Source organism: Mustelus asterias, chromosome 15 (assembly GCF_964213995.1).
Source record: "Mustelus asterias chromosome 15, sMusAst1.hap1.1, whole genome shotgun sequence".
Taxonomy (NCBI): Eukaryota; Metazoa; Chordata; class Chondrichthyes; order Carcharhiniformes; family Triakidae; genus Mustelus; species Mustelus asterias.
Window position 1 is genome coordinate 57,409,473 of NC_135815.1, and position 17,924 is coordinate 57,427,396.

The following is a 17,924-nucleotide window of genomic DNA, read 5'->3' on the forward strand; positions in this document are numbered from 1 at the left end:
TCCTGGTAAACCTTCTCTGCACTCCCTCCAATGCCTCCACGTCCTTCTGGTAGTGCGGCGACCAGAACTGGACGCAGTACTCCAAATGTGGCCTAACCAGCGTTCTATACAGCTGCATCATCAGACTCCAGCTTTTATACTCTATACCCCGTCCTATAAAGGCAAGCATACCATATGCCTTCTTCACCACCTTCTCCACCTGTGTTGCCACCTTCAAGGATTTGTGGACTTGCACACCTAGGTCACTCTGTGTTTCTATACTCCTGATGACTCTGCCATTTATTGTATAACTCCTCCCTACATTATTTCTTCCAAAATGCATCACTTCGCATTTATCCGGATTAAATTCCATCTGCCACCTCTCCGCCCAATTTTCCAGCCTATCTATATCCTGCTGTATTGCCCGACAATGCTCTTCGCTATCCGCAATTCCAGCCATCTTCGTGTCATCCGCAAACTTGCTGATTACACCAGTTACACCTTCTTCCAAATCATTTATATATATCACAAATATGCCACAAATTGAATACGTTTATGGCTATTGGTCTAAAACTATGAGTTTGTTAAATACATGTGGCACAAAAAGGGATGATTTCACACCAGAGAGATTCCCTTTGTGTGCCAAGGTGAATGAATGACTTTTACTATTAATAAGCTCTGAAGGATTTTGACAGCTGAGGGAAGTGGTTTTAGTTCCTGATGAATATGAACCTTTTATTTTACAGTATGTTCCGTTGTGATTTATTGTCATTTGATGTAAAGTGAACACCTGCTCCTCCTTTGAGGCTCTCTGTTCAAGCCCACTCGCCTCTCATTTAAAATCCTTGTTCTCGACAGCCCACCCAAGTATCATGAAAATGTTCTCACCAAGATATCTGCATTCCTTTTCTCTCTCAGCATCTGACTGAGTGACTTCTTACCCTAGGTGACATCAACCTCCATCTCAATTTATCCTGCTCTCTCTTCTCTGAGTTCACTGTCCCCTTATCCTCCCTCGATCCCTTTCCAGTATAAACTCCCCAACCGTATTCACAGTTACCTCCGTGATCTGACCATTTCACATGTCCCACTGCACCCATATCATCATAGAATCCCTACAGTAAAGGAGAGCATTCGGCCCATCGAGCCTGCACCGACAACAATCTCACTCTATTCCTGTAAACCCACATATTTACCTTGCTAATCCCCCCAAAACTAGGGTCAATTTAGCATGGCCAATTAACCTAACCCACACATCTTTGGACTGCGGGAGGAAACTGGAGCACTCGGAGGAAACCTACACAGACACAGGGAGAATGTGCAAACTCCAAACAGACAGTGACCCGAGCTGGGAGTTGAACCCGGGTCCCTGGCGCTGTGAGGCTGCAGTGCTAACTACTGTGCCACTGTGCCACCTATTAATTAAGATATAGCCATTTCCCTTCACTTTCTTGTATCACTGTCCATCCATATCCCCCTTTACCCTTCCTACTCCATTTCTTCTGTGTCTGCCCCAGTAAAGAGCTCTCTCCAAATTCACTCATAATGACACATTCATATTCACATGTAGTTACGATCCGGTTAGAGACCATTAGCATCAAAAAATAATTCTGAATATCAGGCAATCAACCAGCAGAGCTAAGCCCCAAGATTTTGTGTTTTTAAACAAAAGAACTTTATTGTATATAAAGAAATTAAACAAAGAAAGCACCACTAACTTAACACTATAACTTATAAAGACTTGTGCTATCAACTCAGTTCCATCTGTTCCTTTCCCTCAAGAGTTCCCTTATCTTAAGAAATCATGATGGTTCATTCACCTGCACTGGCACCACCCAAAAGATATGCCACAGTCTTCTGGAATTCACTTTAATTCTCCTCTGTGTTCTCAGCTTTCCTTCAAGTTAAGATTATATGGGAGCCATTCCACTCGCCTTTTTGGCTATGTAATCATCCACCTTTACTTTACAGAGCTCACAACTGTGGATGCTCCCACTCCATGTTTTGGGTGCTGGCAGGTACTCAATTGCCTTCCCACACTACGTTCGGCCATAAGGTCCTGTAAGAACCACTATAGATCTTGTCCATGAGTTATAAGCCACAGAAAATTCTTCAGCTGCCTTTTCCTCACAAAATCCAAAAGAGATAGAGCCACACTCCACTTCTAAACAATGAACAATGAGTTAATTATTTTCTTTGCTTGAAGTTTTGGCCTAACTGACTAAGATTATTTCATTTGGCTTTCCCAACTCAGTGGTCTGTTCTGAAGTCTGCATGACAACAATCCTGGGTGGTTTGATTGTTTGAGATTAAAGGGAGGCCTGATTGTTTCAGTGGGAAGAAGGCACAAGGTGTTCATATTGGGAGACAATGGCAACATCCTGTATGCCAATAGTCATCTCCAAAAACTCTGAAAACTGTTGAGAATGTTGAGTTGTAAAAAGATCTGCTTTGAAGTATCCATTTAATTGCAAGATAAAAGATAGTTGGGGTCTCAAGGTAGCCAATCAGCATTTTACCTGGATAAAAGGCCCATGTGATTCACAATGCCATGGACATTGGCATTGAGAGGGGATGGATCCAATATACTGCTGAAAATCCAGAGACAAGGTTTGTCTGCAAGAATCTAAGAGAGGGAGGTGCTATCGTCAGCAAAATGCTGTGGCTCATTACGCAGGAATGCAGGTGGGAGCTTACACTTGGGTTGAAAACATCAAATTCACAAGGAGTTAAAGAGAAGCAGGAAGACTTGTCTAGCTTGCATTAAAGGAAAAACCTTCAGGGAATAATGGCACTTTGAAAGATAGTTCTGAAATTAAAAATTTCCAGGCTGAGAAAGGAAAGGAATGGAAGTAAACCTTGGACTGGTTCCACAAGAACTGAAAGTTTACTTAAAGGACAGTGTAATATATATCTGTGCAGTGTGTTTTCAGCTGCACTAATGGAAAAAGAGGAATGTCCTGCTTTGTGGTTTAAAGTATAAGTTAAAAAGTGGTCTTTAGTCAATAGTGATTTAGCCTTTTGTTACAGTAAAAGTCTTAAAAAGTGAAATTTCTACTGTGTCATCCTTTCAGATGCAGGTTTGAATTGTCTTTTAAAAGTTATAGCAATTATAACAATATGGTGGGTAACTGGCTTACCTATTCACTGCCATATACGACTCACCAAATAAAGCATTATCAGGTCTTGCTCCTTTTTGACAATAAGGCTCACCATTTCAGAATTATCACGGAATGCAGCCATTCGGCATCGGTGTAAAGGCCAGCATGGCCAGAAACATCATGAGAGCACCCACTGGGGTAAATTATCCGGTCCCATCCACCGCAGGAATCGTCATGGGCAGGATGGTCAATTTGACGGACCATTTCAGGGTCTGTTGGCCTTGGGTGGGAATCCAGCCTTCGGGTGGATGTGACCAGAATATGCTGCCCACTGTCTTTAATTTTACAGGAGCCTGGTGGTGGTCAATTAAAATGTTGCCTCCTGAAGATTGCCATGCCCGCTTTGCTGCTGGCAATTGGGGACTCTCAATTCTCATTTGGTCCTGACATCAGGATCCCAAAGCTGGTAGGAATGTTTAGCCCTGTGATAAGGCAGAGCTAGAAATGCGTCAATCCATCATTGAGCCTAACGTGGAGCTGAATTGCAGGGATTGTGAGTCTTCTGCACTTGCTCTTCACCACTCGGATTTTTTAACAACGTTACTCACAACCAGTTGTTGTTATTGTTGATTGGTGTCACTCTGTCTCTCTTGCACCAGTACAGATGCAGTGCTTGACCCTATTACTTAACTGTAAAATCTCTCCCCTCGGTCTCCACCAGAGAAGCTGGCTGTCTTTTCTCTGTTTGTGTCCAGAGTTTTCTGAGCCTGTTTCAGGTTTGCAACTGCCCACCCCCCAAGCACCACCCCCACAGATCAACCCCCCCCCCCCCGCAGAGTTCCCCCCTTCCCCCCCCCTCTATGGAGCACCCCCACCCCACCGCCCCTGTCAGGCTCCACCCTCTCAGGCTCTGCCCCTTCAGACCCTGGCCCCTTGGCACTGCCAGGGTGCCTAGGGGTCACTGCTAGGCTGCCAGTGCCAGGCTGCTCCATGGACACTGCCCAGCCCTGCCCCCAACCACCCAGGGGGCTTCAATGGCCTCCAGTCCCATTGGCAAGGTCATCACATCTGGACCTCATTGGTGGGGCTGTGATGCTCGCCGCTGAGGACCTCGACCGACGAGGGGCCTAAGGTAAGTGAGCTTGGACGGAAGCATCCAGGGCTCGTTAATGACATGTTAATCACGTCATTAATATTAAGGGCACGGACCCAATTTCTCACCTCTCACCTTATCTTATTAGACTAGACAGGATTGAGGTTCATAAGGAGGAGGTGTTAGCAATTCTGGAAAGTGTGAAAATAGATAAGTCCCCTGGGCTGGATGGGATCTATCCTAGGATTCTCTGGGAAGCTAGGGAGGAGATTGCAGAGCCTTTGGCTTTGATCTTTGTGTCGTCATTGTCTACAGGAATAGTGCCAGAAGACTGGAGGATAGCAAATGTTGTCCCCTTGTTCAAGAAGGGACGTAGAGACAACCCTGGTAATTATAGACCAGTGAGCCTTACTTCTGTTGTGGGCAAAGTTTTGGAAAGGATTATAAGAGATAGGATTTATAATCATCTAGAAAGGAACAATTTGATTAGGGATAGTCAATACGGTTTTGTGAAAGGTAGGTCGTGCCTCACAAACCTTACTGAGTTCTTTGAGAAGGTGACCAAAGAGATGGATGAGGGTAAAGCAGTTGATGTGGTGTATATGGATTTCAGTAAAGCGTTTGATAAGGATCCCCATGGTAGGCTATTGCAGAAAATACAGAGGCATGGGATTGAGGGTGATTTTGCGGTTTGGATCAGAAAATGCCTAGCTGTAAGAAGACAGAGGGTGGTGGTTGATGGGAAATGTTTATCCTGGAGTTCAGTGACTAGTGGTGTATCGCAAGCATCTGTTTTAGGGCCACTGCTGTTTGTCGTTTTTATAAATGACCTGGATGAGGGCGTAGAAGGATGGGTTAGTAAATTTGCGGATGACACTAAAGTCAGTGGAGTTGTGGACAGTGCGGAAGAATGTTGCAGGTTACAGAGGGACATAGATACGCTGCAGAGCTGGGCTGAGAGGTAGCGAATGGAGTTTAATGCGGAAAAGTGTGAGGTGATTCACTTTGGAAGGAGTAACAAGAATACAGAGTACTGGGCTAATGGTAAGATACTTGGTAGTGTGGATGAGCAGGGAGATCTCGGTGTCCATGTGCATAGATCCCTGAAAGTGGGCACCCAGGTAGACAGGGTTGTTAAGAAGGCGTACAGTGTGTTAGCTTTTATTGGTAGAGGGATTGAGTTTCGGAGCCATGATGTCATGTTGCAGCTGTACAAAACTCTGGTGCGGCCGCACTTGGAGTATTGCGTACAGTTCTGGTTGCCGCATTATAGGAAGGATGTGGAAGCATTGGAAAGGGTGCAAAGGAGATTTACCAGGATGTTGCCTGGTATGGTGGGAAGGTCTTATGAGGAAAGGCTGAGTGACTTGAGGCTGTTTTCGTTAGAGAGAAGAAGGTTAAGAGGTGACTTAATAGAGGCATACAAGATGATCAGAGGATTAGATAGGGTGGACAGTGAGAGCCTTTTTCCTTGGATGGTGATGGCTAGCACGAGGGGACATAGCTTTAAATTGAGGGGTGATAGATATAGGACAGATGTCAGAGGTAGGTTCTTTACTCAGAGAGTAGTAAGGGCGTGGAATGCCCTGCCTGCAACAGTAGTGGACTCGTCAACATTAAGGGCATTTAAAGAGTCATTGGATAAACATATGGATGATATTGGAATAGTGTAGGTTAGATGGGCTTTAGATTGGTTTCACAGGTCGGTGCAACATTGAGGGCCGAAGGGCCTGTACTGCGCTGTAATGTTCTATGTTCTATTTTACAAGCTCACCGCGCCGATCGAGCTGGTAAGATTGCGCCCATTAACTCTATTTCTCCCTACGCAGATGCTGACTTATCTACTGAGTATTTCCAGCATTTCTATTTTTCGTCACTGTGTTTCACACCCAGGGTTCTCACTGACTTCACCATGGTCTTTCTTTTGTTTGCATTCTCACTTTTAAAGACCAATACACCCAAACGTCAAGAACTCGCTCTTCCATCACTTACTTGAGGATCATACTTCTTGCAATACAGTCCCTTTCTCCCATTTACTGCTTCCCACATCTTCTATGTCACAATGAGAGAGCTATCCATCAGACTGGGGCACCTTGTGGGTTGAGGTTTTCCAGAAAACAAACAAAAATGGATCAGGAAGTTATCTGTCGGGCTGATTCCATGATCTAGCACACCATCAGGGCAAGGCCTCACAAAGAGCACTGGTTGGAAAATCACAGGCCTTAATTATCCATTTAAATGAAGGGGTGGAAAATTCATTTGGCTCTGCAATTTCAAAGCCAGTGTTTCCTGAAAAGCCCAGGCTCTGGATCAGCCCTCAAATTTCAATGTTCTGCTCATCTTAAACTGAATGTTGAGCAATGGTAATTTACTAGACTGATCAAATTGTGAAAGATCGAGGGATTGTCCTGTCATGTTTAAGCATTGATTAGAAAAAACACTTTAGGGGCACTGCTATCTATATTCCAAACACTGAACATGGACGCTTCTCAGCCTTTTGACTAAGATCAAGCCCAAGATGGGGTGCAATGCCTTATCTTGTCAGTTTGGATCCTGTTTTCTCTTTCATGGGGACCTTGAATTGGATTCAATTTGAGTTTGGCTTTTGGAACAAGAAAGGAATGGATTTGGGTTTGCCAGGTCCATTCTGAACATTGACTTTGTAACTTTAAGGGTGGAGTAAAAACAAATTGAACATGGACTGTAAGCTTAATCCTGACTGTATACAGTAAATGTAACTGTGTTGAAGTACCTCAGAGTACGACGTGACCGATGTATTTCATTTGAAATGAACTGTACTCTCTAATGAAAATATTTGTAATGTTCTTATTACTGTGCTGAAGCACTGCATCTGGATCTCTGTAGAGAATGTGAACATCACTGCATTTTCCTGTTATGACAATTTGAAATGTTTTGTAATGTTTCTTTCAGATATTTTATGAATAAAGTGTATTTTTGCAAAGAAACATTGAACATCACATCAACTGCACATCAGAAAGCCCCATTTTGTTCTATACCACTGTCTCAGATACGATCATTCAAGTATGAATCAAGTTGCTACTTTTTATTGCTCTGCATTTCAGGTACAGCTCCCAAACATGGTGAAGAGGAGTTGTGGTCCAACGTTGCGATCCTTTTCACTAATGTGTCGCACAAGGAAGGCAGGGGCATTTGTGCTGCATCAGTCTATCAGGGCAATTTAGATGAACTGCCAGTTTCTGATTTTATATTAGAATCATAGAATCCCTACAGTGGAGAAGGCCATTTGGCCCATCAAATCTGTACCGACCACAATCCAACCCAGGCCCTATTCCCATGCATTTACACTGCTAGTCCCCCTGACACAAGGTCAATTTATCAACCTAACCAGCACATCTTTGGACTGTGGGAGGAAACTGGAGCATCCGGAAGAAACCCACGCAGTCACAGGGAGAACGTGCAAACTCCACACAGACAGTGACCCAAGGCCGGAATTGAATCCGGATCCCTGGCGCTGTGAGGCAGCAGTGCTAACCACTGCGCCACCGTGCCACCAAAAGGAAATCTGTTAACCAGATCAGTTTTTAAACTATAAATCATTGACAACCCTCAGTCTCCATTACTGAGACTAGCTTTTCATTCCAGATGTATTAACTGAAGTTAAATTCTCCAGTTGCCACGGTGGGACTTGAACCCATGTCCCCAGAACATTCAATTGGGCCTCTGGGTTACTAGCCCAGTTATATAACCATTGTCTCCATACACCACTGTCTCCCCCAATATTCATTGAATTTATGAATTTAGAAACTGATGCAGTTCAGTTCAGCTTTAATGACACCAGATATGGCCAAAGAGATGGTTTTGTCAGGGAATCCCCCAAGGCCCAGCTCTAGCTGACATCTTTATTCTCAGTTTTCGATGGAATGATCTGTAACCTCCTACCCCTTGCATATTCCTGATATGTTTGCTATTTTGAATCTGCAGTTGCATGTAAGAAATTCCTTACACATCATTAATGCACACAATCCAATGGTGAAATTCACCTTTGAAATGGAGCAGTCTACCAAACTCCCTTCTTTATACGCACTAGCTGGTGGTGATACCACCTACTGCAAACCTACCTTCACTGGTCAATATACCAAGCAAAACTGAGCTCTGGGCATACTGAGAACGAGAGTAACAGATCATTTACAAATAGTATATTTGTTGTCATTGGGATACTCAACCTGCTGGCAATGGACATTGAAAGTATTTCCCCCATAAGTGTTCAATTTTGATGAGGGCAGATTTTCCTCTTTGGGTACGAGATCTTGGCAGGACACAGTCATACATTTTGGGAACTTTAAGCTGCCCATGAATTTGCTGAAGAGTCAAATGTGCTCCAGTACCATTTCACCCACTCCAGTGCAATTCTGCTTGGTTTATACATTGAACAGCACAAAACCTCAAAGTTTCAATTGTAGAATATACCAATGTTCCACATGACCAGGTAAGCGAGCACTGCAGATGTTCACCTGTTCCTGGACGGCCTTCCTTGTTGCTTTTCTTTTCAGATTCTCTTCATCTTCAGCCAATGGGGTGAGTTTTCTCTGCTTGCCTGGCTCTCTAGCCTTTTGCTCTCTGCTCTTTGGATCTCTGTCGTACTGCAAAAATCACAGAATACCCAACTTTAAACTGAATAGGAAGCAGAAAGTGTGCTAAAAGAATGTTCACTGCATGTTTTCAAACAATAAGGGCATATTTATAGACCAGATTCTAAAATAAGGCTACAACAGAGTTTTATCATTTATCATCTGCTTGTGCAGGTCGAGCCTATACCCATTGGAGTGTAGAAGAATGAGAGGTGATCTTATTGAAACATATATGATCCTGAGGGGACTTTGACAGGGTGGATGCTGAGAGAATATTTCCTCTTGTGGGGTCATCTAGAACTAGGAGACAAAGTTTAAAAATTAGGGACAGGATTTGCCAGTGTTTCTTGCCGGCAGGATCTTACAGTCCTGCCAACAGCAACCCCCCCCCACGGGATCCCTGGTGGTGGAGGGTGCGAACAACAGGAAACTCCATTGAAAATGGCTGGACTTCTGCCATAGCTGTCTCCCATTTAAGAATGAGATGTGTACATTTTGAAAAGCAATGGAGGCTGGGTCATTGAATATATTTAAGATTTAGTGAGTTAGATTTTTGAATGGCAATAGAGTCAAGGATTAATGGGAGACAGACAGGAAAGTGAAGTTGAGGCCATAATCAAATCAGCAATGATCTTATCAAATGGCACAGCAGGCTTGAGGGGCTGAATGGCCTACTCATTTTGGCTATAAACTTCAAAAATTCGTAATATTTCAATTGTTATACAATATTCTTGTTACAAGTAGATTGCAATTACAAGTGCAGAATGAGCCTGAAAAGGGGACAGTTTTGGATCCGTTTTTTCGGCGAGTTCAAATGCCAAATCTTATGCACTTGGTGCATTAAAAAATCCTGCAAGCTGATTCTCACCAGTCGGGGGGAGTGGGTGGGCCTAAATAATCAGACAGCTGGCTAACAGCAGCAGAGACCTGCAGAGACCTGTCACACAGCTTCTGCTGCTGTCGCTGGCCTCAGTGGCCTAAACCCGGCACCAACTACCCAACCCCTGTGCTACTGCGGGGCCCCACAGCCAATCGTGAGCCCCACAACCCTTGGCCAGACTGATCACCCCTCCCCGCCGCCCTTCCCTGGCGGGACTGATCGTCCCCCGCCCCCCCACACTCCCCCACTGCTCGCAACTGCAGAATGTGCAGCACTCCCCCCTCTTCCGGTCACAGCTGCAGAATGTGCAGCAGTCTCTCCCCTCCCCCTGATTGGCCTGCTCCGGTATGGACCCATCTCCCAATCAGACCTGCCCCACAAGCCCCACCCCCTTGGTACCGCCTAGTGCCCACTGGGCAGTGCCGGGTTGCCAAACTGGAATGGCTGGGGTGCTAGGCTGGCAGTGCTCATGGGGCACCTCCCCAGCCCCCGGCCTCCCAGGGGGCCTCAATGGCCTCTGGTTCAACCGGTGAGGCCATCACATCTAGTCCCAGTTGATGGGGGACCATACATGATCCTCACCAGAGAGAACCTCCCCTGGCAAGGCCACACAGGCAAATGAGCCCGGATGATACTGTCTCGGGCTTGCTATTTTCATTTAAATGAGATGTAAACCTGATTTCCCGGCTCTCTCGCGATCTTACCGGCTTGCCCCACCATCAGCTGGTGGGGCGCAATGATAAGATCATTCCCATTGTGTTGATCAAGATAAGTGATGTCAGCCCTGGCTGTTTTTTAAGCAAACACTGCAGGAGTGACACAATTACAGAGAAACTCAGGGCTCATTACTGTTTCCTCTGGGTACATCACTATTGACAAATCCAACTGAATTTGTTGAAGAGGTGACTAAAGTAATGGTTAGAAGAGTATCTATGAATGCTACTTATATGGACTTTCACCTGATAAAGTCCCACATGCGGCATTGTTAGCTAAAGTTGATGCTCATGAAATTGAAAGCAAATTATTGAATTGGTTAGAAGGAGACAGGGTGGGGCTTTCCAGCCCGCCCCACTGCTGGGATCCTGCTGAAAGCCAATGGAATTTTGATTGGACATCCGAATCTCCCGTGGTCCTGCCATGACAAGTCCGGAAAACCCCAGACAGAGAATAAGGATAATGGGAGAATAAGGATAATGGGTTGGTACTCTAACTGGCAGGTTGTGACTAGTGGTGTCCCACAAGGATTTGCATTAGGGCTTCAACTATTCATTGCATTTATTCACAGCTTAGCTGATGGTATAAGAAGCCAAATATCAAAATTTGCCAATGATAAGAAGATTGGTGGCTTTGAAAGAAGAGTAAACTTACAAATAAATATTAATAGATAAAGGGAATGGAAAGAACTATGGCAAATGGATTTTAAAGTGGGCAAATGTTAGGTCAATTACCTTGGACCAAAAATGGAGAGTAGAAGATGCTATCTAAATGGTGAAAAGCTAGAAACAGTGGGGATCCAAAGAGACTTGGTGAGTCAGATAATTAAATTATCATGAACATGTAACTACTAGAGTTGACCGAGGAGAACTAGTGGATGTGGTTTATTTAGACTTTCAGAAGGCTTTCAACAAAGTCTCACATAACACACTACTTGTAAAGTTAAAACACATGGGATTGCAGGTAATGTCTCGAGATGGATAGAAAGCTGGTCAGCAGATAGGAAGCAAAGGGTTGACATAAATGGGTCTTTTTCTGATTGGTAGTCAGTGACTAGTGGGGTTCCGCAGGGATCTGTGCTAAGACCCCAATTGTTCACATTATATATTAATGATTTGGAAGAGGGAATTGAATGTATTATCTCAATTTTCAGATGATACAAAGTTGGGTGGGAGGGTAAGCTTAGAGGAGGATGCAGAGACACTTCAGCGTGATTTGGACAGGCTGAGTGTGTGGGCGTATGCATGGCTGGTGCAGTATAATGTGGATAAATGTGAAGTTATCCATTTTGCTAGCAATAATAGGAAGGCAGATTATTACTTGAATGGGTGTAAATTGAGAGCTGGATACTCAACGAGAGCTTGGAATCCTCGTGCATCAGTTGCTGAAAGTAAGTGCGCAGGTACAGCAGGCAGTAAAGAAGGCAAGTGGCATGTTGGCCTTCATAGTGAGAGGATTTGAGTATAGGGATAGGGATGTTTTGCTGCAATTATATTAGGCGCTGGTGAGGCCACACCTGAAGTATTGTGTGCAGTTTTGGTGTCCTTATCTGAGGAAGGATGTCTTTGCTATAGACTTCCATCTATTCCATGTTCCCAGATAAAATGAAATGGCTATTCATATGGGAATTGATCAAATGGTGTTACAATCTGGTTAAGCACCATTAGAATTTTAACAAAAATCCAAACATCTTTTTTTAACTAATAGAATTACACCAAAAGATTTCATAGAATCCCAACAGTGCAGAAGGAGGCCATTCGGCCCATCGGGTTTGCACCAACAACAATCCCACCCAGGCCCTATCCACGTAATCCCCCTGACACTAAGGGGCAATCCCACCCAGACCTGTTTCCCATAACCCCAAGTATATACACTGCTAATCCCCCGAACCTACACATCTTGGGTTACTAAGCAGCAATTTAGCATGGCCAGTCCACCTAACCCGCACATCTTTGGACTGTGGGAGGAAACCGGAGCATTTGGAGGAAACCCATTTGGTCTTGACATCAGGATCCCAAAGCTGGCAGGAATGTTTAGCTCTGTGATAAGGCAGAGTTGTAATATGTCAATCCATCATTGAGCCTAACGTGGAGCTGAATTGCAGGGATTGTGAGTCTTCTGCACTTGCTCTTCATCACTCGGATTTTTTAACAACGTTACTCACAACCAGTTGTTGTTATTATTGATTGGTGTCACTCTGTCTCTCTTGCACCAGTACAGATGCAGTGCTTGACCCGATTACTTAACTGTAAAATCTCTCCCCTCGGTCTCCACCAGAGAAACTGGCTGTCTTTTCTCTGTTTGTGTCCAGAGTTTTCTGAGCCTGTTTCAGGTTTGCAACATTTAAAGTTCTTTATTTACTTTTAGCCCCTGGGGCAGATTATTGTCGAGTGATGTTTGAACTTCAGGAAGATCACAGAGATGGGGTGGGTGGGGCACAGGACCTTGAAAACAGGGATGACAATTTTGTGTGGGTGGAATTTTCCATTTTTGCTTCAAGATGCTGGAGCAGGTGTGATGAGCAATGTGCAGCTTGCCGGCTGTGGGTGGTTTTTCTCATCATATTGTTCAGCATTTAGAAGAAATAAATCCTGGAGGCATGTCCCACACCATCTCACTGGCAGGGGCCAGAAAGAGGCAGCAACGTGAGCTTTCAAGAGACCTTCCTGGGTAGGAAGCTCATTTCTTCAATGGCGGGGGCAGGGTCGATCACACCAGCAAGAATCTCGCTTCTCATGGGATTTGATGCCCATGTCACCATTTGTGCCCGCGAAAATCCCAACCCTAAACCTTATTCAACTGGCAACTACTGTAAGCACAGGGGTGGGGGTGGGGCTGCGGAGGTGGGGGGGGGCGCGGGGTGAGTGGGACTTGATAGAGAGAAAAGGGAAAACGTGTAAACAAGAGAAGATGGGAGCTACTGTGTTTAATTCTCATTATAGGCAGTAGAGTTTTGAATAACCACAAATTCACTGGGGTAGAACTAGGCCAATGCAATAGATCTCGGGCAACTCGATGTGACTTGAATCAACAAAGGCTTTATTGTCAAACAAGAATACTAAATACGACAAGGTACGACTGAATTACAATGTGACTGCTCTACTCGACCCCCTAGCTCCAACTGCGAGACCCTCATTGACTCAGGATACACTCCCTCCTCCCGATTGGCTCAGCTTCCCACCGGGATGATCCATAGGGGCAGGACTGAACATGTGACCCTTGGGAAACACCCCACTCCCTCTTAAAGGGCTATGCTGCTACAGCTTTCAGATGGTAGCTGTTCTTCATTCTGCCATTCACACGTCCTCTTGACATCTCTTTTGTTTCTTATTCCATTACCACTCCCTTTAGCCCTGTATATTTTACATTAACATTATTATTACATTTCTAACTTCCAGGTCATTGATTGGAAATGTTGGACAGAATTTTCTCAAAAAAATTCAAAGTGCTGAGCGAGCGAGAAAACAGTAGGTTTTCACATCAGTGTTTTCAGTAAGGTAAGTACTGGGAACTTACGACCCTCTGTGCAGTACGGAAGCCGCAATGTGAATCTTGCCGGGGGGACGGGGGGGGGGGGTGGGGGGGGGGGTGGTGGGGGTGGAGCTGCAGCATGCCTGAGAAGCCAGCTACTGAGCTCCAGGGACGCTATTGTGCAAATGCCCCAATTGGCCAATATATAGTGCACACAGAACACTGGAAGACCTGTCACCCCCCGATTGCTGTCCCAACATCACCCCCTCCCAATTGCCACTACCCACCCCCCAAAGCGCCACCCCCACTGATCAACCCCCCCTCCCCCGCAGAGTTCCCCCCTTCCCCCCCCTCTATGGAGCACCCCCACCCCTCCGCCCCTGTCAGGCTCCACCCTCTCAGGCCCTGCCCCCTCAGACCCTGGCCCCTTGGCACTGCCAGGGTGCCTAGGGGTCACTGCTCGGCTGCCAGTGCCAGGCTGCTCCATTGACATTGCCCAGCCCTGCCCCCAACCACCCAGGGGGCTTCAATGGCCTCCGGTCCCATTGGCAAGGTCATCACATCTGGACCTTGTTGATGGGGCTGTGATGCTCGCCGCTGAGGACCTCGACCAACGAGGGGCCTAAGGTAAGTGAGCTTGGACGGAAGCATCCAGGGCTTATTAATGACATGTTAATCACGTCATTAATATTAAGGGCACGGACCCAATTTCTCACCTCTCACCCTATCTTATTAGACTAGACGGGATTGAGGTTCATAAGGAGGAGGTGTTAGCAATTCTGGAAAGTGTGAAAATAGATAAGTCCCCTGGGCTGGATGGGATCTATCCTAGGATTCTCTGGGAAGCTAGGGAGGAGATTGCAGAGCCTTTGGCTTTGATCTTTGTGTCGTCATTGTCTACAGGAATAGTGCCAGAAAACTGGAGGATAGCAAATGTTGTCCTCTTGTTCAAGAAAGGGAGTAGAGACAACCCTGGTAATTATAGACCAGTGAGCCTTACTTCTGTTGTGGGCAAAGCTTTGGAAAGGATTATAAGAGATAGGATTTATAATCATCTAGAAAAGAACAATTTGATTAGGGATAGTCAATACGGTTTTGTGAAAGGTAGGTCGTGCCTCATAAATCTTATTGAGTCCTTTGAGAAGGTGACCAAAGAGGTGGATGAGGGTAAAGCAGTTGATGTGGTGTATATGGATTTCAGTGAAGCGTTTGATAAGGATCCCCATGGTAGGCTATTGCAGAAAATACGGAGGCATGGGATTGAGGGTGATTTTGCGGTTTGGATCAGAAAGTGGCTAGCTATAAGAAGACAGAGGGTGGTGGTTGATGGGAAATGTTCATCCTGGAGTTCAGTTACAAGTGGTGTACCGCAAGGATCTGTTTTGGGGTCACTGCTGTTTGTCATTTTTATAAATGACCTGGATGAGGGCGTAGATGGATGGGTTAGTAAATTTGCGGATGACACTAAAGTCGGTGGAGTTGTGGACAGTGCGGAAGGATGTTGCAGGTTACAGAGGGACATAGATACGCTGCAGAGCTGGGCTGAGAGGTGGCAAATGGAGTTTAATGCAAAAAAGTGTGAGGTGATTCACTTTGGAAGGAGTATCAAGAATACAGAGTACTGGGCTAATGGTAAGATACTTGGTAGTTGGATGAGCAGAGAGATCTCGGTGTCCATGTGCATAGATCCCTGAAAGTTGGCACTCAGGTTCATAGGGTTGTTAAGAAGGCGTACAGTGTGTTAGCTGTTATTGGTAGAGGGATTGAGTTTCAGAGCCATGATGTCATGTTGCAGCTATACAAAACTCTGGTGCGGCCGCATTTGGAGTATTGCGTACAGTTCTGGTCGCCGCATTGTAGGAAGCATGTGGAAGCATTGGAAAGGGTGCAGAGGAGATTTACCAGGATGTTGCCTGGTTTGGTGGGAAGGTCTTATGAGGAAAGGCTGAGTGACTTGAGGCTGTTTTCGTTAGAGAGAAGAAGGTTAAGAGGTGACTTAATAGAGGCATACAAGATGATCAGAGGATTAGATAGGGTGGACAGCGAGAGCCTTTTTCCTTGGATGGTGATGGCTAGCACGAGGGGACATAGCTTTAAATTGAGGGGTGATAGATATAGGACAGATGTCAGAGGTAGGTTCTTTACTCAGAGAGTAATAAGGGCGTGGAATGCCCTGCCTGCAACAGTAGTGGACTCGTCAACATTAAGGGCATTTAAAGGGTCATTGGATAAACATATGGATGATATTGGAATAGTGTAGGTTAGATGGGCTTTAGATTGGTTTCACAGGTCGGCGCAACATTGAGGGCCGAAGGGCCTGTACTGCGCTGTAATGTTCTATGTTCTATCTTACAAGCTCACCACGCCGATCGAGCTGGTAAGATTGCGCCCATTAACTCTATTTCTCCCTCCGCAGGTGCTGACTTATCTACTGAGTATTTCCAGCATTTCTGTTTTTCGTCACTGTGTTTCACACCCAAGGTTCTCACCGACTTCACCATGGTCTTTTTTTTGTTTGCATTCTCACTTTTAAAGACCAATACACCCAAACGTCAAGAACTCGCTCTTCCATCACTTGCTTGAGGATCATACTTCTTGCAATACAGTCCCTTTCTCCCATTTACTGCTTCCCACATCTTCTACGTCACAATGAGAGAACTATCCATCAGACTGGGGCACCTTGTGGGTTGAGGTTTTCCAGAAAACAAACAAAAATGGATCAGGAAGTTATCTGTCGGGCTGATTCCATGATCTAGCACACCATCAGGGCAAGGCCTCGCAAAGAGCACTGGTTAGAAAATCACAGGCCTTAATTATCCATTTAAATGAATGAACTCAAACGGGGAGTTAGAAGGGCAAAAAGAGGTCACGAGATGTTCTTGGCAGGCAGGATTAAGGAGAATCCTAAGGCATTCTATTCATACGTTAGGAACAAAAGAGTTGTCAGGGAGAAAATCGGACCTCTCAGGGACAAAGGAGGGGAATTATGCTTAGAACCCAAGGGAATAGGGGAGATCCTAAATGAATAGTTTGCATCGGTATTCACGAAGGAGAGGGGCGTGTGAACCGGGAGTGTCTCGGAGGGAGGTGTTGACCTGTTAGAGAAAATCTCCAATACAAGAGAGGAAGTGTTAGGTTTTTTAGGGAACATTAAAACTGACAAAGCCCCAGGGCCTGATGGCATCTATCCTCGACTGCTCAGGGAGATGAGAGATGAAATTGCTGGGCCTCAGACGGAAATCTTTGTCGCTTCTTTGGGCACGGGTGAGGTCCCTGAGGATTGGAGGATAGCGAATGTGGTCCCGTTGTTTAAGAAGGGTAGCAGGGATAACCCAGGAAATTATAGGCCGGTGGGCTTGATGTCCGTGGTAGGGAAGTTGTTGGAGAGGATTCTTAGAGACAGGATGTATGTGCATTTAGAACGGAACAATCTCATTAGTGACAGACAGCATGGTTTTGTAAGAGGGAGGTCGTGCCTTACAAATTTGGTGGAGTTTTTTGAGGAAGTGACAAAAACGGTTGATGAAGGAAGGGCCGTGGATGTTGTCTCTATGGATTTCAGTAAGGCATTAGACAAAGTCCCACATGGCAGGTTGGTTAAGAAGGTAAAGGCTCATGGGATACAAGGAGAAGTGGCTAGATGGGTGGAGAACTGGCTTGGCCATAGGAGACAGAGGGTAGTGGTCGAAGGGTCTTTTTCCGGCTGGAGGTCTGTGACCAGTGGTGTTCCGCAGGGCTCTGTACTGGGACCTCTGCTATTTGTGATATATATAAATGATTTGGAAGATGGTATGGTTTCTATGATTCTATGATTCCCCATGACAATTGTTTCTAAGGTGTAACTGGTGTAATCAGCAAGTTTGCGGATGACACGAAGATGGTTGGACTTGCGGATAGCGAAGAGCATTGTCGGGCAATACAGCAGGATATAGATAGGCTGGAAAATTGGGCGGAGAGGTGGCAGATGGAGTTTAATCCAGATAAATGCGAAGTGATGCATTTTGGAAGAAATAATGTAGGGAGGAGTTAGACAATAAATGGCAGAGTCATCAGGAGTATAGAAACACAGAGGGATC